At 46.4% G+C, this 18442-nt stretch overlaps 2 long non-coding RNA genes across 2 annotated transcripts; both read right to left on the reverse strand.

Annotated features, from left to right (window-relative positions):
• Positions 1-2766: 2766 nt before the first annotated feature.
• LOC115289132 lies at positions 2767-6339 on the reverse strand. The gene is made up of 4 exons (XR_003907402.1): positions 6238-6339; positions 5867-6063; positions 2954-3079; positions 2767-2827 (listed from the first exon to the last, which is right to left on the reverse strand). It is a non-coding gene; the product is annotated as an uncharacterized LOC115289132 (long non-coding RNA).
• A 4613-nt stretch (positions 6340-10952) lies between these two features.
• On the reverse strand, positions 10953-15108 carry LOC115289133. The gene is made up of 3 exons (XR_003907403.1): positions 15023-15108; positions 13255-13368; positions 10953-11065 (listed from the first exon to the last, which is right to left on the reverse strand). It is a non-coding gene; the product is annotated as an uncharacterized LOC115289133 (long non-coding RNA).
• Between the last annotated feature and the right edge of the window lie 3334 nt (positions 15109-18442).

Genomic DNA, 18442 nt, shown 5'->3' on the forward strand with positions numbered 1-18442 from the left:
AAGCTACCCCGGACCCGCTTGCAACACATACACACCCTTAGAGTGTCGAAATGACCTCATTTTTAAGAGGTTGGGAACTAAGGCCTCGGTCAGCAGATGTCTGGCCTCCTGCAAATTTCCGACATTGGAGAACCTTGAGGTAACTAACTACCTGATCCCTGCTCTGGAAGAAACTTTGTATTAATGCCATTTTAACTAAAATTTATCTCTTGTCAGTAAGTTGGAGTGGAAAGCAAGCTTTGGGTTAGAACCCCAAATCTACACTATCTGTTTCCCCACGGGAACCACGGCGATGCATTCACTCACATGAAAATATGGGACGCAGGTAATAAGATTACCACAGCACAACATAGAGTCCCTAGCTTACAGTGTGCAAACGGAGACTGGAATAAATTAGGGCACCGGCCAAAGATCACACAGCTACTCTGCTACATTGTTAGGGATCATCTCTGTAAAGACACAGGGTATTTGAACATGCTTCCCAATATCCTATGAGATAGGATATCTTCCTACTGTCCCTACAGCCTTCGAATAAATAAACAGAAACACCAGTGAATGAAGTTAACATAGAGCCCCAGAAACTTAGAGCTAAGAGACCTTCCAAATCACCGAGCCCAGTCTCCTCATTTTACAGGTGAGAAGACACCTAAGAGATTAAATGTCATGTCCAAGGTCACCAGGCTATTAAATGGTGTAGACGGAACCCGAACGCAGGCCTGCAGACCACTGGGCCGATGTTTTTTCCGCTACCACCCTATGCCTTGCACTACCTCTGCCAAGAAGTCAGCAGCAGAAGTGAAACGCAGGACCTAAACTCTCCAAACCACATCAGCCCTCCACTGACATTTACTGAGCTTCTGTTATGTGCAGCCCAGTAAACTAAACAGGCCTCTGCACCCCCTCCTTCTTCCACCTTTGTCCCCAGGAACTCAAGGGTCCCACTGCAATTCTGCTTCAATAAAAATCCAAGTGTAATCACACCTGCCTTGCTTTCAAACGCCGCATACATCCAGTTTCGCAACTCCTTTGCTCTCACACCTAAAATAAGAATTACTTTATATCTTATTAGAGTTCCCTCCGGCACCACTGTGCCCGGTATGCAGGCCATATACTAATTATTCATTAAATTAAAAAGTCTCCATCTGAATTCATTTAGCAGTCTATTTCCATGCTTTATCTCCCCTCTGCCTTGCAAAAAGACACTATTGTATGAAATTTGCCTAGCAGTGGTGCCTCAGTTTAGCCTTAAGGGACTTCATGGAGCAGCTTTTTGCTAAGGTACACTCGAATCTGCTAGCACAATTTGTGCCTCACAATGACTTTAAGACATAGGCACACTATTGTCCCATTTGTCAGATGAAGGAAGAGAGGCTCTGAAAGATTAACTGGGTCATGGCCACACAGCTCTCAAATGGCTACACCAAAATTTGACTGTGGGCCTTGTTGATTCTAAAACCTATGTTTCCCCCCATAATACTACACTTATCCTGGCCCTTGTGGCTTCTTTGTTTATTTGTTTTAACAGAGAAACTACAAACTGAATATAAAAAAGTTGGTTCCAAAGGCAAAGACCAGGACTACTGGAGTCCATCCAGTGGGGTAGGGCTGTCAGAATAAACACATTTCACACCCTGGGGATCTGGGAGTTTCTTAAAGATATCAGTCAAAGACTTAGGGTTAAAAAAAAAAACTGAGTAGGAGAAGGGGAGTTTCTAGCCAATTTTTTTCAGTAAAACTCGTTTGAGTACGTAAGAAATCTGAAAGGCAAGAATGTGTGTGTGGGTTGATGTGAGGATGAAATGAGATAGTGTTATGAAAACACTCGATAAGCTGGAAAGCACTGAGCAGACACAGGGCTTGTTTTTAAGGTGTTTGGGGGGAAAGATGGGGTTCAGCAGAGTTGATTGCATCTGCTTTGGTTTTTTTACTCCGTTCAACCACGGACCGCCCCATTTTCCCCTGGAGTCCCTTGAGTGAAGTTTCTAGCTCCGGGTGGGACAGACAGGAGAGGCAAGTAGTGAGGCTCTGGCCGGTGGCCCCACGTCCCCCCTTGCCCCCTGTGAGCTCCTCCAGTCTTCCGTGATTCGCAGCATATGTCCAGCTGGGTTCTGGACGCACCAGGGAATCAGTCCATGCACAAACAGCCCACGCCCATCAGACAAAATCCTCTAGCCTCTGACTCATTTTACCATACGTTCTCAGGCACGTTGCCTGACTGCTGTTAGGAGTCCCAGTCTCCTGAAGCAGGCAAGAAGAATCTTTAGCTCTTGGGACACTAATAAGGCTAAGAGAAATTGCTCCTACAAATGCTGAAGGGGAAAGGGCTTTGCATCCTATCATCAGGGCTCTGGGGCCCGACGTAAAGTGTATGGGTCCTCTTGCACTGAGACTTCTTAGGAGGGGCCTCCTTCCTTCCACCCAGAACCCTCTTGCCTTGCCGACCCCGCCCCCCCAAATAAGCCTGGGATCTGCCAGCCCACAAACGCTTGCCTTCCTGCATATCAAAGAGATTCAGCCCTGGCTTTGTCTTTATTTCTATCAAGGGGCCTTTGAACCAAGGGGATTTTTAGAGAAAGAAAACTCTATGGAATCTTTAGGGTCCAGGCTCTTGAAAGAAAACACTAAAATTGGAACCAGTTCAAGGCACTCGTGTCCAATTAAGGAAATGCTCACATTCCTATCCTAGCTCTGGCTCTAGTGCGCTTTCTCTCCTTCCACATCTACACAGGAATGTACTTTAACAGCCAGAAAAGAGGTTCCTCTCACCAGGACATGTATCATATAGCACAGGGCTCCTCGGGGTGGGCTCCAGCAGGCTGCTACGTCCCTGAATTAGACAAAGAGCACAGACTATGAAACAATCCAAACTCCCTTTGGTGCCCCTCCGACTGCCCCTCCCCCCCAACTTCCCCCCTGTCACCCACAGCTCTGGACCAGAGAGACTCTGGCATACCTGTGGGTTAGGAAAACACAATAGTTTCTCGTGAAGAAAAGGACTTTCCGTTTTCTTTTCAAGGGTACAGGATGTCGCCCTGCTTCCTCCAGGGGCCAGCGACGTCCCTCCTGGCTTCACACCCCTCTGTGGAGGAGCGAGAGGTGAATTATGCACCAGGGAGCAGCTCCTTCAGACCGCCTCTGCCAAGTGTAACCCGAGCTCACACCAGCTCGCTGGAGCCCCGGGTGTGCTTCACACCCACATGGTGCCCAGACTCTGCGGGGGATCAGATAGCTGGGTCCGTATTACACTTCCCTGCCCTTTCAGCAGCAATTCAGCCAGGTCTTAGGCACCTACTATGTGCCAGCTGCTGGCTGGCTCTCCTGAATCCATCACCCCTCAAAGCCATCCCAAAGAAACACACTCTCAGTGGTAACAGTGTGTCTGCCCAGGCCAACACAGCTTTAGGACAAATTCCCTAAATTGCTTTAGTATCCCTTACACAATCATAAGGCTGAGTAAAAATGGCACACGTGCATGTAAGTTGTGCATGTAAGTTTGCATATAGCCCCCTCACCTCTGCCTATGCTATCAGATTTGTTGCTCTTGAGTTCCTTATGTAATATCAAGAAATCAAGGGCCACCTCTAGTGCTTGGCATGGGCTCCTTCACTGGGGAGACTGGGAGGACCAAACGCCAGCCCCCTCTAAGGCCGGAAGATAACCACTGCAGTAGAGACAGGTGACCATGCTGGGGGGTGTGATTCCTCTCGTCTTGGGAAGAGGGGTGCTGACCACCAGAATATGAGCTCTTTAAGGGTAAGGACTGAATTTGCTTCATTAACTGTTGGACTTCATCACCTGAAAGAGTGCCTTGCACATAGCAGGTATTCAAGATATGTCTGTTGAATGAATAAATGAATGGTATCAGGAAAAGCAAAAGAGAAAGGATGCCATTGAGCCGGCCTCAAAGGATGGGCAGAAGCCAGAGAAGGGCAATCCTATCTACAAGAACAGCAAAAGCAAAGGCCCAGGGGTAAAAGCATGCCAGGGGTGTGCTGGGAGCTAGGAGTGAGCAGAAGAATCTTAATCTTGGGAGGGGGCACTGGAGCCCCCCACCACTCCAAGTGTGCATGCTGAATCGAAAACCTATTGGCCACCAAAGGTCCTTGCACTCTGCAGAATGGACTGTGTACAGAATTTCTAGCAGGAAAATGTCCATCACTGCTACTGGCCAGACCCATCCAGTTTCCCTCAGCTCTGCGTTGAGTTAATATCAGCATTTCTTTTCCAGTTAGGTGGTGCCCAGGCAGAAGTGTTAAGTAGGTCAAATTGAGTTTATGTGAACCGTGTCTTCTAAGACTTCCTCTTTCCACTCCCTCTCGTTTCACACCTCTCTCTGACCTGCCCAGGGCGCCCACTGATCTCCAGACACCCATGCTCCTTTCATAACAGCCTTGCAAGCTCCAAAACCCATGCTTTTCTTTCCCACGAAAGTATCTGTCTTTCAACTCCCTAATCCCAGGCAGCTGCAAAGCAGGCACACTTGACTTGACACATAATGTCACACTATGGTGAGACAGACTAGCCCGAAATGCCTCTAGGGCCTCCGTCGAACAATGGCGTTTCGGGCAGGGTAAATGGGTGAGAGGAAAGAGCCCTTTCTGTGGTCACAGAGACTGTTGATGGTTGATGGCAGAAATCTGAGGGGAAACCAGGCAGTGGTAAGACAGAGCAAGAAGTGAACCTCTCAGAGGGCTGGGGTGGGGGCAGCCAGTGGGCTTTCCTTCTGGAGGGATCTGACTGGAATCCTTGCCCCCAGCTGTAATCTGGCAACAGCACCTAGGGGCTGAAACCCAGGGATCAATGTGAGGGGGGAAGGGGTCTCGGCAGATTCTTTTCCTCCTCCCTTTTTACTAAAAAGCTTCAGACAGACGGGGACTCCTCTGAGAGGGCCCCAGGCACCCAGTGCACCTGCCCAGGTCCAGGCCCAGCCAAGCAGCTTAGGTGTGCACCAGGAAAGAAGTCTTGTACTGACCTGAGCAAAGCTGATGACAAGCCTTGACAGTAAGAAAGGCCATATGCCTTTTCACATGCTTACTGAGGCCCTCAGGACAGCAGAGGCTCCCCACAGGGCTTCTGGGCCTCCTGAGCAGATGGACTGGGACGATATGGGTTCAGGCAGGAGCCTTGTCCGCTTCTGGGGACAGTGGGGCAGCTGGGCAGCCCGCACCTCGACTTCTGAAGCCTGCACCACTGCAGCAAATGAGCCTTGTGCTCCTCGCCTGCCTCTATCTTGTTCCTTTTCATCCAGGCCTTCTCTTGGGAAGCAAAAATGAGAAAGACAGGAGGAGATTCTCCCAAGACTGTTTTCTCGCTAGATGCTCGCTTTAATGCCCGTGATGTTACTACTGAAAACAGCTAGAGCAGTATGTGTGCTGGAGTCTCTCCGGAGGTGTGTGGGGGTGGAGTGGGGGGGCGTTCCTTGCTCCTCGCCACCTGCTCTTTTGAATTGCAGAGTGCATGGAGAGTGCACGAATGAGAGCCTTGCCTCACTAGTCCAGTTCCAGCCTAGAGGGTCCCCTGCACACATACGAGGGTCATTCTCATTTTATGGCCTACATCTGCAGGATGCTCACCTTCCACAATGCTTAGTGATTCTTCAATTTAAAAAGAGGAACCTATAAAAACTCGTGAATGTCTCCAGATCATAATGTCGTCTGACATTCTCAACAAGAGGATGACTGGGTCTCCTCACTTGGCCTTAGTCTACTCTCTGTAAAATGGGCCTGACATTCCCTGCCCTCAGCTCGCTGCACAGTAAGGAGTTCCTAGTGAGAAGCGCTCAGCTTCCTCGGCAGAAAGGTGTGATAGTAAATGATCCTCCATCAGATCTGCTCGAAAACAGAGTACAAAGAAGGGAAAGTGAAACATTAATTTCTTCATTTTGTTGCTCGCTCGCAGGAGAACAAGAGCAGCAAGCCTCTCTGGGTTTCTGAGAAAGTGAGGCCATGCCAGTTCTCTTAGAAGAGAAGGATGCCAAGTCTAATGGTTGATATCCCATCTCTTCCTCTTTCCAGCACTTTCTTGGAGTCTTTGCACGGGCTCTTGTACTTGCCGACACCCCAGCTAGAAGCACACAGGTGTGGGAGCCCCTGTGAGTCCAGGGAGGCTAGACTAGCCCTCGCCGGCAGGTGTACAGTCTCCCACATGCCCGTCTACACGCGAGGATGTGGGCATTTTAAAGCCATTTGTATCACAGAGTATTTCTCACCACCCTAGAATCAAGTGCCAGCGGATCACCTAGCTCCCCTTTTTGTTGTCGGGACTCCACACGTCCACACACGCGCATGCACTTGTGTACCAGAGACACCGCAGCCGCTGACAAAAGCTCTGTCTTCTGGGGCCGAGGTAGGGAAATCACGCTGACCTGAATCCAAACAGAAACACAGACATCTCATCCACCTTGTTTTACCAGCTTTGTGCGTGGGTATTTGTTGCAAACAGCAACGAACGCTTCCCAGTGACTTCGGGGGAAACAGGTGTGAGGGACTGGTGTGATTCCAACACACCCAACGCTCTCTTCCTCCTACAGAGCAACGCTGCGCCGCGGGGGGCAGAGGAGGCCTCGCAGTGATAGGACCCTGCATGGGGGATAGCCACTGGACAGAAAGGAGGGGTGAGCTGGAGAGGGGGGTCTGCAGGGGGCTGCTGCGATGGCCCCCGGGGGGAGGTGCAGGTGATGGCAGAGGCAAGGCAAAGGTGGAGGTTCCGTTCTCATTTGGATGTGGAGTAGTAGAGAAAGGGACTTGGAGAAGACTGGGGTTTCTTGAATGTGAGCCATTGCAAAACTGGTGGCACCTGCTGAAAAAGCCAAGTGTCAAAGGGGCTGTTCTGGGGAGAAGGGGGTCTGGCCTTGTAGGTGGAGGGGGGTCCCACGTGATGATCACCCCTGAGCTGTAGTTATGGCTGCACATGCTGTCACACTGTCCACACCAGTTGTTTCTCTCACTCTTGGGTCCATGGCAGTCTAGGCGCCTGGCCAGTCTGGGGGCCGTGGGTGCTTGCATGCTGTTGCAGATGGGTTCTCCAGAGGCAGATGTGGGACATCTGCAGATATGGGTTTGGGACAACACCCAGGAAAGGCAGGGGAAGAATCAGGCTCGGGCCCAGGAGGAAGTCTATCAGAGATGAGGACTCCGCAGATCTTGGCCAATCCTACAGAGAGCTTTGGAGCAAATATTACCTGTCAGAATGTCCTACATTGGGACAAAATTCCACTGCCTTCTTTTCCCTGCCTGGCTCCACCCACAGTGTGGGCTGTCCTGGGGAAGGGCGTGATCCTGAGAGAGGTGGCTGTCTTTGGCTGGTGCCAACCTCAAAGGAGCTGACAGCTGGAGGCTATCTGCTGGCCTCTCTCACCACAGCTGGACCCTGGGCCTTCGTCTGACCAGGGATCCGGGTGGCACATTTCTATTTCTACCACAGAGCCCAAAGCTTGCAACTCCACTTTATGGCCTCACTTCAGTTTGCCATGCATTGCGGAGGCCTGCAGCTCGGGAATCCTCAGGGAGGGACAGATGAAATGCTAGTCCATCTGCATTTTGCAGGTGACAGAACTAACGCCCAGAGAGAGGGGTTGCCTTGCCTCAGCAGTGACAGTCAGTGAGTGGTGAACTCAGGGCCAGCACTTGGTCTGGGCCTCTGGCTCCTTGGCCTGTGCTTGTCCTCAGAAGGGAGACTGCTCTGTGCCCAGAAGCTCATGACAGGGAGACCACTGCTCCCAGCCTGGGGACAGAGCTGTGGTGCCCCTCAACTTGCCCATCAATGTCTGCAGCTTTGCCGGGAGTTCTAGGGGTTCACTCCCCAAAGCACTGAGTGAAGGTGACACCAGACCTGGAGAAAAGATTGACTTTAGATTTCCAGAGGGAAAGGGCCTAGGGGGCCGTAGAAGTCAGCCCTTCAGGTTTTTATCCTGGACTTAAGCCAGCTGAGCTGGGGCAGGTCTGGATTCTTCCATAATTGCTCTTTGTGGACAAGGCAGTCATGTCCATTAGCCTGCACTGGGGTGTTCTAGGAAACATCCTCACGAACAACCCATGGGGTTTACCCCAGAGCTCGTGTTGAGGCCGCACTTCATGGCATTCCACTGTGTCTTCCGATTCTCCCCCCGGGGACCCCCAGCACAGGAATGGATGTACCTCTCTGAAGGTCCTGCTTCTTTTCTGCTCGTCGTGGGGGCGGTGAGTGCCATGTGTGCTTTTCTTTGCACTTTCACTCTTTAGGTTACAGAGTCAGAGCTTGATGTGAAGAAGCCTTGGTCCAAGTATGGGGGACCTCACAGTATTTGAGGAGGTATTAACTACATCAGGCTTTATCCCCATTTACCTCTATTCACCTCCGTAGTCTCTCTTATTTTTTTCATTAAAAAATTTTTTTAATATCTTTTATTTTATTTTGAGAGAGAGAGAGACAGAGCGTGAGTGGAGGAGGGGCAGAGAGAGAGAGGGAGACACAGAATCTGAAGCAGGCTCCAGGCTCTGAGCGAGCTGTCAGCACAGAGGCTGATGTGGGGCTCGAATCCACGGCCCATGAGATTGTGACCTGAGCTGAAGCCGGACGCTTAATCGACTGAGTCACCCGGGTGCCCCTCTCTTATTTTTTTTTTAACTTCGCTCTATTTTCCATGGTGTCTGTAAACGCCATCAAATGCTCTCTAGAATGATATAATATGTAAACGACAATAGTATAGCTGACTTCTTTGGAGGCTTCCAATGCATTTTCTGAGGATTTTCTTCCTTGTAACAACTTCCCAGCCAGGATGAGGTTGTGATCTATCTCCATGGCGGGGCCTGAACTTAGCCTTCCCACCCTGCGGTGCAAATCCTGGTCACATCTCCAGACTGCTGGGTGAGGTTCAACTGCTAAGTGGTGTCCTGGGGGAGGCCGGCCTGTTGAGTGGCCACCAAAAGTCAGGTCTTCCAACGGGTCTACAGGGGCATCTCATTGTCCCCGCTTTGCTATGCATAGTGCCTGGCCAGGCCCAGCCAGTAGGGCTGCCTTGCTCCTTAAGATTTGGGCATGATGCAAGTCCATACCCGGAGGCTGCCTGGGTTTTGCAAGCTCACATCACAGTTCTTTGAGATATTTAAATATCTCCAGGTCAGTCAGTCAGTCCAGCTATCATTGCCTCCACTTTGGCTTTCCCACAGGCTGGGGTATTTTGTTCCTCTTGCAATCCTGAATGGTCCTAAGAGGCAAAGAGCCATTCAAAGCACCTGCTCCAGGTAGGAAGAATCTCAAAAGGCATGTCATAGGGGTGAACACATGAACACCAGAGGGATTTAAAACAAGGCTCGTCCACCTTCCTGACTTGCTGTTTCTGCTGAGGCCAGACCTTACGAGGCCAGATATGAATTCTAGGATTCCTGAACTCCTGTTCTGGGCCCTCCCAATCCTGTACAAAAGGAATTACTCATTCTCGGGGATCAAGAGGGCAAATCACCACAGGCAGAATCACCCAGCTCGACTACAGGGTGTTTGTTATCCTTTGTCTTCGGGTTATTTCAGATCACCGGGAGGGGGAGGGAAGGTAGTCATGAAATCTCTTGGAAATGACACGTATATAGCACGAATTAACCTCTCTTAGCCTCTATTTCCTTGCCTGTCCAGGAGAGGCGGGGATAATAACACCTCCCTCGAAGAGCTGGTGTAAAGGGGAAAGAGCTAGATGCCAGAAACCACCTGGCCCAGCACCTGTCACTGAGTCAAGGCAGAGCTCCTTAAACGGTAACTATTTCGCCTGTGTAACCTGCACACCGACATCTGAACCCTAAGACTCTGCGAGCTCTCAGTGAGGTCTGTCGACGGGCCCAGCAGCTTGTTAGCAACATGATTCCTCAGCCCTGCCCAACCTGCTGAATCAGAAGCTGCCATTTAATGAGGTCCCCAGGTGACCATATGCACATTACAGTTTGAGAAGCATCCAGTTAAGGGACGTCAGTTTTACCGTTGAATCCGGTGGATTTGATGGCATTTCTCTTGGTAACCAGCAGAGAGTCAGTAATGAGTCTGTCAATCAAATATGGACAATATTTACCTGAGGCTCCCTGGCCAGTCTGACTCTGCGGGGGCTCTGGCCAGCCTGCTGCTCACCGTGCTCACCTCCCTCCTGCGGTCCCCTGCACGGTGGCCAAGGCTCCGGGGAGATGAGGGCTCCTCGTATTCTGGGCAAAGCACAGATAAGGTTTCTCACAGCCCCACCTGAGCGCTTGTGCCAAGGTAAACTTGCTCTCCAGAACGGCTCCCTGACTGGAAAATGTGTCAGTCTATTTATTTCTCACTCCCGCTGGAAAAAAGGTTGGGGGGGGGGGTGCAGGGAGTGGTTGACCATGATATCATTCTTTCCACGGAACTTCTCAAAGGCATTGCATTTCACAGTGACTTCCAGGCCGCTTGTGTTTCACTGCACAGTACGGAACAGAACTGGCCAGGAGCATGAGTTTCGCTTCCTTCTCCACAGCACTCTGTCCCCACCTCCCCACCTCTTTCTGGGGTTTTCACTCCTGCGGGCTTTGCAGGCAGCCCTCAAAAGGAACCTGAAAGCCAAGATGTGGGTGAGAAAGTTTTCCTAGCATTTGTTGCCAAGGTGACCTGCACCTGAGGACACAGTGACTGGTTTGTGGGGATGCAGGACAGGTGCCGGCTCAAAGGGGCAGGAAAGGTGACTACCTGGGGGAAAGGCTACTCCATTTTTTCCAATTTTTCCAAAAGCCATACGGAGAGTCTGCACCTGTTGGGGGTCACTGCATGCATCACCATTCTTGTTTACACTTCTCTGGAGGAGAGCGAACATTGTCTCATCGGGTTTCTGATTCCTGCTAGCTGCTGAGAGATGTTGCGGGCTAGCACCCGGCCCTGGAGGGAACCTGGATCCAGGCTGGGAGGGCAAACCCATCGCTCGCCCCCCTTACCCACCTCTCCTGTAGGTCCACATTGCTTCCAGCTGGAGTCTGGAAAGTAAGAGAGGGGCCTGGCACAGACCAGTAAACATAGTGGGCTATGGGCCGAGAACTGTGATTAATCCAGTCCAATTTGAAAACTTAAAACTTTTTCTTTGTTATTTTTCAACCTGTAGATAGAGGCAGAGACCAATTCAGTGAATCCCTGTGGACAAACTTCCGGCTGTATCAGGACAGACTTGGTTATGCTGTCCTAACAAACATCCCCAAGTCTCAGTGGCTGAAAGCAAGAAAGGTTCATTTCTTACTCATCCACCTGTCCTTGGGTACCATGGAGGCTATCATGTCTGCACAGGGATGGGGGAAGAGAGCTTTGACTCTGCGCTGCCGTGTTGGCCAAAACTTTTGTGCACCAGCTCCTGAGGCCAGAAATGGAAGTCACTTCCACTCCAGCTGATTGGCCAAAATAAGTCTCCAGGACATCCCTAACCTCAGAGTGGATGGTAACTCAACCCTACCCTAGGCCTGGAAGGCAGAGGGCCAGAAATATTTGGTGGGCAGAGCTAATGACAGCCACATCAGCTTTAGCAAATATTAGCATGTTGCCTTATTTGCTTTGGGTCCTTCTACTTCAAAGACAGCAAATGTTAGAGATACAATGGAGTTCCCCTCTGGGTTTCTCCCCAGCCCATCCCCTCCCTCATTTCCCAGAGCTAAGCACTGTTTTGTTTTTTAAGTTTGTTTATTTTGAGAGAGAGAGAGAGAGAGAGAGAGAGAGAGAGAGAGAGAGAGAGAGAGAGGGAGAAACACTTGTTCGAGCAGGAGAGGGACAGAGAAAGAAGGAGAGAGAAAATCCCGACATGGGGCTCCATCTCAAGATCATGCAGTCATGACCTGAGTAAGATGCCCAACTGACTGAGCCACCCAGGTGCCCCTAAGCACTGTTTTGAATTCAGTGCTCATGTGTGTTTTTATGTTTTTTTTCAATTATTTGTCTTGCATTTTTATGTATCCATAAACATTATAAAGTATTGTTATGCCCTGCCAACTTTTAAACTATGTGTGTGTGTATATACAACATCATCATCTTCTGCAGTGTTCATTTCTCCCTTAGCCTTCCAATTGTGAGATTTTTATCTGTGCCCACACATGCTGGACTACATTGTATTATGTAAGTGTAATATGATTTGGTTATCCAACATCTTGTTGATAGATATTTAGGTTGTTTCCATGCTATAGCAAACATCTTAATACATGTCTCTTTGTGTTCACATATAGGACTAGATGCTTAGGAGCAGAATTTCTGGACATGACCACCTACAGCTTTACTAGTTAATGGCAAATTACTCTCCAAAGTACTTGTACCAACTTACAATGCCACTAGTAGGGAATGAGTTTCCGTGATTTAATAGCTCTGCCAACATTTGGCATTGGCTGACATAAATTTTCCCTGAGCTGGTAGGTGTAAATGGTATTTCATCGTTGTTTTGATTTGTATTTCTTTGCTTAACAGTGGAAGCAAGAATCTTTTGTATTTCTATTGACCTTCTGGGGTTCCTCTTCTACAAATCAATAGTTTATATTCTTTACCCATTTCTTCCCAAGGCTATATATCTTTTTCTAATTAATTTGAGAGGTTTCTTTGTATGTTACACTCATTGCAAGTACCTTCTCCCAAGCTATGGCTTGTTTTTCACTTTTTTATAGTGGCCTTTTGTTATGCAGAAGTTAATTTTCATGTAGTCAAAATTATTAAATTTTTAGGTTTTCTATTTTTTGAAGAGAAATTGTTCCTTATCTTAAGGTCATAAAGAATTTTCCATATTTTCATCCTATGCTTTAAAATTTTGCTTTTTTAAAAAATTTTTAAATGTTTTTTTATTTATTTTTGATACAGAGAGAGACAGAGCATGAGAGGGGGAGGGTCAGAGAGAGAGAGAAGGAGACACAGAACCGGAAGCAGGCTCCAGGCTCTGAGCTAGCTGTCAGCACAGAGCCTGATGCGGGGCTCAAACCCACAAACGTGAGATCTGACCTGAGCCGAGACCAGGGGCTTAACTGACTGAGCCACCCAGGCACCCCTAAACTTTTGCTTTTTGTTTGAGTTCTTTAATCTACATAGGGTTGATTTAAAGGAGAAATCTAATATTGCATTTTCCATATGGACAAAAGTTCCTAGGATTCATTTATTAAATAGACCACCCTTTCCACATGGGTTTGTAACACCATCTCTAACTGGTATTGTTTCCAGACACCAGTGGGCCAATGACTGGGCTTTCTGTTCTGTTCTATTGGTTTAGCCTTTTGCCCAAACTCTGTTGTCTTCATTACGAAACATTTTGATAATAAACCTTGATACCTGGTAGGGCAAGTTGTTCCACGTTCTACTTTTTCACAATTGCTTCTCAGTTATTCTTGGCCCTTTTACTCTCCCAGATCCATTTTGAAATCAATTTCTTCCAAGTCAGATTGCCTAGTTCCAAACAAAACAAAACAAAACAAAACAAAACAAAACACCCTGTTAGACTTCAAATAAAATTCTACTGATGAATTTGACAACTTTATAATTTATTCATCTTCTGGATGGCACCCATTTACGATTTCACAGTCCTTGATAAGACCCTCATTTCCTCCTCCACTCCCCCCTCCAAGCCTTCTGACTTTGACTCAAGCCATTGCTTACTTCCGGTTTCTTACTGTAGCTTCAGTACCTTTATTTCTAGGACTCACCTCTTTCAAAGGTTTCCGAATTCTTTTTTCAGTGTGTAGCAGGTAGACCCCAGACACATTATAATGACAAGGGGGAAAGGAGAGGATCCTCATGGTCTCCCGGAAGGATATATGACAGCATAATTCGATGTGAGGGAGTGTATAATAACCTTTTCTGAGCTTTATGAGGTACCATGGGTTGTAGTTAAGAGGCCAGACTGCTAAGTTTGGATCCCAGCTCTATCATTTACTGACTCTGATCTTGGGCAAATTACTTAGTATCTCTGTGCCTTGGTTCTCCCTTCTGTAATGTAGGAGTAAAAATGTTAATTATCTCATAATATTATTATGAGAAATAAACAAGTTAACATATTTAAAGTACTTGGGACAATGCCTGGTATATTGTGTGCTCTCTGTTATTGCCATTACTAAGATAGGCTTTCCAAAGCACATTGGGAATATGGCTAGTTTGAATGTAAGACAATGTCAGAGTAACTCACTAAGCGTTACACTGAGCAAAGAAGTTGCTGGTTAGCACTGTATCTTCTTAGTAAGCAGAAAGGCACCATCCATATAACTGAAGGCTTAATCATTAGTGATCCTCAGTGGTGCTAGTTAAGTGTTAACTCTGTTGTAAATTTCACAGAATCAATGCGTTCAAAGTCAGATGGTACCCAAGATAATCCAACCCAATTTCCCACCCATGCTTAAAGCCTCTTAACATAAAGCTATACAAAAGAAGGCTGTTATGAAAGAAGATGAGAAAGGCACAAATACTGAAGGGACATCAAACTTATTTAAAAAATAAAAAGGAGATGGTAAGAAATCGCATGACTCGATGAAGTTTCAAAGGTTGCTGAGAGTGGGCATTAAGAGAAGCCAAAATGAGAAAGTGTTTCCAAGAGCTGATAGCCTAGGTCCAGGAGAGAGAGTCTTATCCAGAAAAATGTCTGTACGTTGGAAACCAAGGGAGTATTTGTCAAGATTCTACCTTACTATGTATGTGGGCTATTTGAGGGGTTTGAAATATGTCCTTCCTCCTCCTGACCACCAGGCTGTCCAGGGACCTGACATTTGCACCATTGGTGCCCTCTTTGGGTTAGGACTTGGGGTGTCTATATAAACAACTCATGAGGAGTAAAGCTAGATCATCTAGGAGACCCTTAGATTGAATTCCTCAATGCAGGCCTAGCTGAGAGAAGGGCCATGACATGTAGATATAGTGAAGGAAGTTCTGCTGGGCAGAAGGGAAGAGAAATGCTCGGTGTGGGGCCCTCTTACAAGCAGCAGAGGCCAGGCTGGGGACTCAATGAGACCAGAAGAGGGAAGTTTGAGAGGTGGGGCGTGGGGTGGAAAAGTACAGCAGAATGTTGGGGCTGAGCATGTAGGAGGGGAGAGTGAGGAGCAGGAATAATCACCAGCCTGGAGTTGCTGCTCCAGCTGGATGGAAGCTGGCTCTGACTTCCAGAAGTTTCTTCCCAATCACCTGGAAAGCCGCAGACCTGTGGGGAGTAGGGAAGCAGGTTTAAATTCAGGACTCCACATGACCATGGGGTGTCTACCTTCAGAACTCAGACCTGAGGGCTAGAAGCTCTTGCGTGCATTGTGATATGTCCCTGATGACAGCAGCACCTTGTTACATGCAGCTCTTCACACTTACAAAGCACTTAAACGTCTCTTTTGCTGCTCTTTCTACCCTTACAAATTGGGCATGGCAGTGTCATTATCCTCACATTATAGAAAAGGAAAGTGAGAGTCAAAAAGCAGAACAACTTGCCATCGGTCCCACAGCCGGACAAGAAAAGTCAGATCAGCTTCACCCCAGGATCCCTACTACAGTCAGAGTAGAGCTTGAGGCAAGGATTGATTGAGATATGGCCGTCATTGTCTCAGAGCATGACTGGGCTCCGCTGGCTGCTCCAGGTGTTCATTCCCGCAGGGAGGGATCTGCTGATAGAGGTTACGGGTGCATAAAGCTTGGTTGCTGCTCTGTGACACCATAGTGCCTCTTGCTCTAGCCCTGTGGCCTCTCATACTCCTCCATTCTCAACTTCATTCATTCATTCATTCATTCATTCATTTAACACACAGTGGGCACTGATGCACTAGGACTACAGATGGAAGATCAGACCCTATCACTGCCTTTCACAGTGTGGTGGAGCTGGCAGTACCTAAACCGACAAGGGCAACAAAATGTTGACTCTCTTTTCAGAGACGGAGGATTGTGCAGTGATCACAGACTTTGGAGCCAGAATGAGAAAATAAGCTATGGGGAGAGGATAGATTTAAAGGTATTGTGACCGAGAGTTTCTTAGAAATAATGAAAATAGATAACTTCAGATTGAAAGGAAACAGTGTTAAACAAGATAGATAAAAAAGGAACTCACACCTAAATATATTATAGTGAAATTTAAGAACATTAATGATGGAGAGAAAATTCTCAAAACATCTAGAAAGAAAAAATAGATCAACTAAAAAGGAAAAAGAATGACATGAACCCTCAAAAACATAACTGGACACAAGACAATGAAGTAATATTTTAAGATGTTGATGGAAAAAGAATTCAAACCTAGAATTTTCTAACCAGCTAAAATACCATTTAAATATTGGTAAAATAAAAAATAATATCAGGTATATAAGGCTTCAGGCAGCTTATCCCCAAACTTTTTTTTGAAATAGTCTTGGAGGTAATTTTTTAGTGCAGAAAGAAAGCTAGAAAAAAACCTCCAGAATAATCCTGAAGAAGAAGGAGGAGGAGGAGGAAGAGGAGGAAGGAAGGAGGGAAGGAAAGGAGGAAGGGAGGGAGGAAGGGAAGGAGGAAGGAAAGAAAACACATACCTAAGGTCAAAAATCAGAGAAATAGAACATAGCAACAATAAGACATTAAATAAGCTGGTGTTGTCAAAAGATTATACAATATACAAATACATGAGAAAACTAATGGGGGAAAGAAAGAGAATATATAAACCTGTAATAAATACTGAAAGAAACCACAAATACAGAAAAAAGTTTTACATTAACAATACTAGGAAGACTTGTAATTAGGAGACAATAAAATGAATATAATTTTGGTAAAACGTGAAATTCCAAAATTAGAGTAAGAATAAATAGTGCTCTGAGTTATAAGTACTCAATTAAGAATTACAATAGAATCAAAGACCTCCCTCTTCCTGAAAATCTCTAGGCTTAGATGATTTTATAGAAAAGTTCCATCCACCTATAAGGGTGGATAATCATATAAGACATAAAAATTGTTCCAGAAACTAGAACTTGGTTTCTCCTTTGTTATAAGACTGGTGTAAGCTTAATTACAAAGTCAGATAAGGATTGTAAAAACAAACAAAAATTTATCAGGCTATTCCATATTTGAATATAGATATGAAAGTTATAAATAAAATATTAGCTAACTGTATCCCACAATATAATTAGAGAGTTATGACCAAGCAAGGCTTATTCTAGACTATAAGAAACTTCAATGTGAAGAAGAGAAACTATTAAGGTAATTTTTACCATTAAAGAAAAATTTAGGGGCCCCTGGGTGGCTCAGTCGGTTAAGCATCCGACTTCGGCTCAGGTCACGATCTCACAGTTTGTGGGTTCGAGCCCCACGTCGGGCTCTGTGCTGACAGCTCAGAGCCTGGAGCCTGCTTCAGATTCTCTACCTCCCTTTCTCTCTGACCCTCCCCTGTTCACGCTGGCTCTCTCTGTCTCTCAAAAATAAATAAAAAGCATTAAAATTTTTTTTAATAAATAAAAATAAATTAAATAAAATAAATGAAAATAGGATCTCAAAAAGAAAGCTACACTCCCATGTTCACTCTGTGTTATTCACCATAGTCAAAACTGGAAACAACCTAAATATCCATCAACAGATAAAGAAGATGTGTACACACACACACAAATATTATTCAGCCACGAGAAAGGACATCCTGCCATTTGCGACAACATGGATGGAGCCTGAGCACATTATGCTGAGTGAAACAAGTCAGCGAGAGAACAAACACTGTATGATATCACTTATATGTGAAATCTAAAAAAGCTGAACTCATGAAAATAGACTGGAATGGTGTTTACTGGGGGCTGGAGGGTGGGGGAAATGAGTAAATGTTGGTCAAAGAGTATAAACTTCCAGTTACAAGATGAGTAACTTCTCGGGGGTATAATACACAGCATGATGATTACAGTTAATAAGACTGCATTATATACTTTAAAGTTGCAAAGACAGGAAAACTTAAATGTTTTTGCCACAAAAAGAGATGGTAATTATGTGATGTGATGGCGCTGTTAGCTAACCCGACAGTGGCAATCAGTTTACAATATATAAGTATATAAATCAGCAGCCCTATACACCCTGAAAGTAGACAATGTTATTATGTCAATTATATCTCAGTACACCTGGGGGAAAAACTTGAGTGTGCATGAAAATCACCTGGAGATCTTATTAAAATGCAGATCTAATTCAGTAGAACTAGATGTGCCCAATATTCTGTATTTCTAACACGCTCCCGAAGGATGGCAATCTTGTTGGTCCGGGGTCCACACTGCAGGTAGCAGTACAGCAGATCCACACTGTCCGCTAGGCAACCACTAGCCACATGAGGCTATTTATATTTTTATTAAAATTAATTAAAACTAAAATTTAGCTCCTCCACCACATAAGCTATATTGCAACTGCTTGACAGCCACATGTCACTAATGCTACCATATTGACAGCACAAAAATATAGAACATTTCTGTTATCACGTTATGTTCCATTGAACACCACTGCTCTTTCATTCAACTATAAAAATATGTAAAACTTGTACAGAGGATCAAGATCAAGGCAAGAGTATCAATGA

The sequence above is a fragment of the Suricata suricatta genome, chromosome 4 (assembly GCF_006229205.1).
Source record: "Suricata suricatta isolate VVHF042 chromosome 4, meerkat_22Aug2017_6uvM2_HiC, whole genome shotgun sequence".
Taxonomy (NCBI): domain Eukaryota; kingdom Metazoa; phylum Chordata; class Mammalia; order Carnivora; family Herpestidae; genus Suricata; species Suricata suricatta.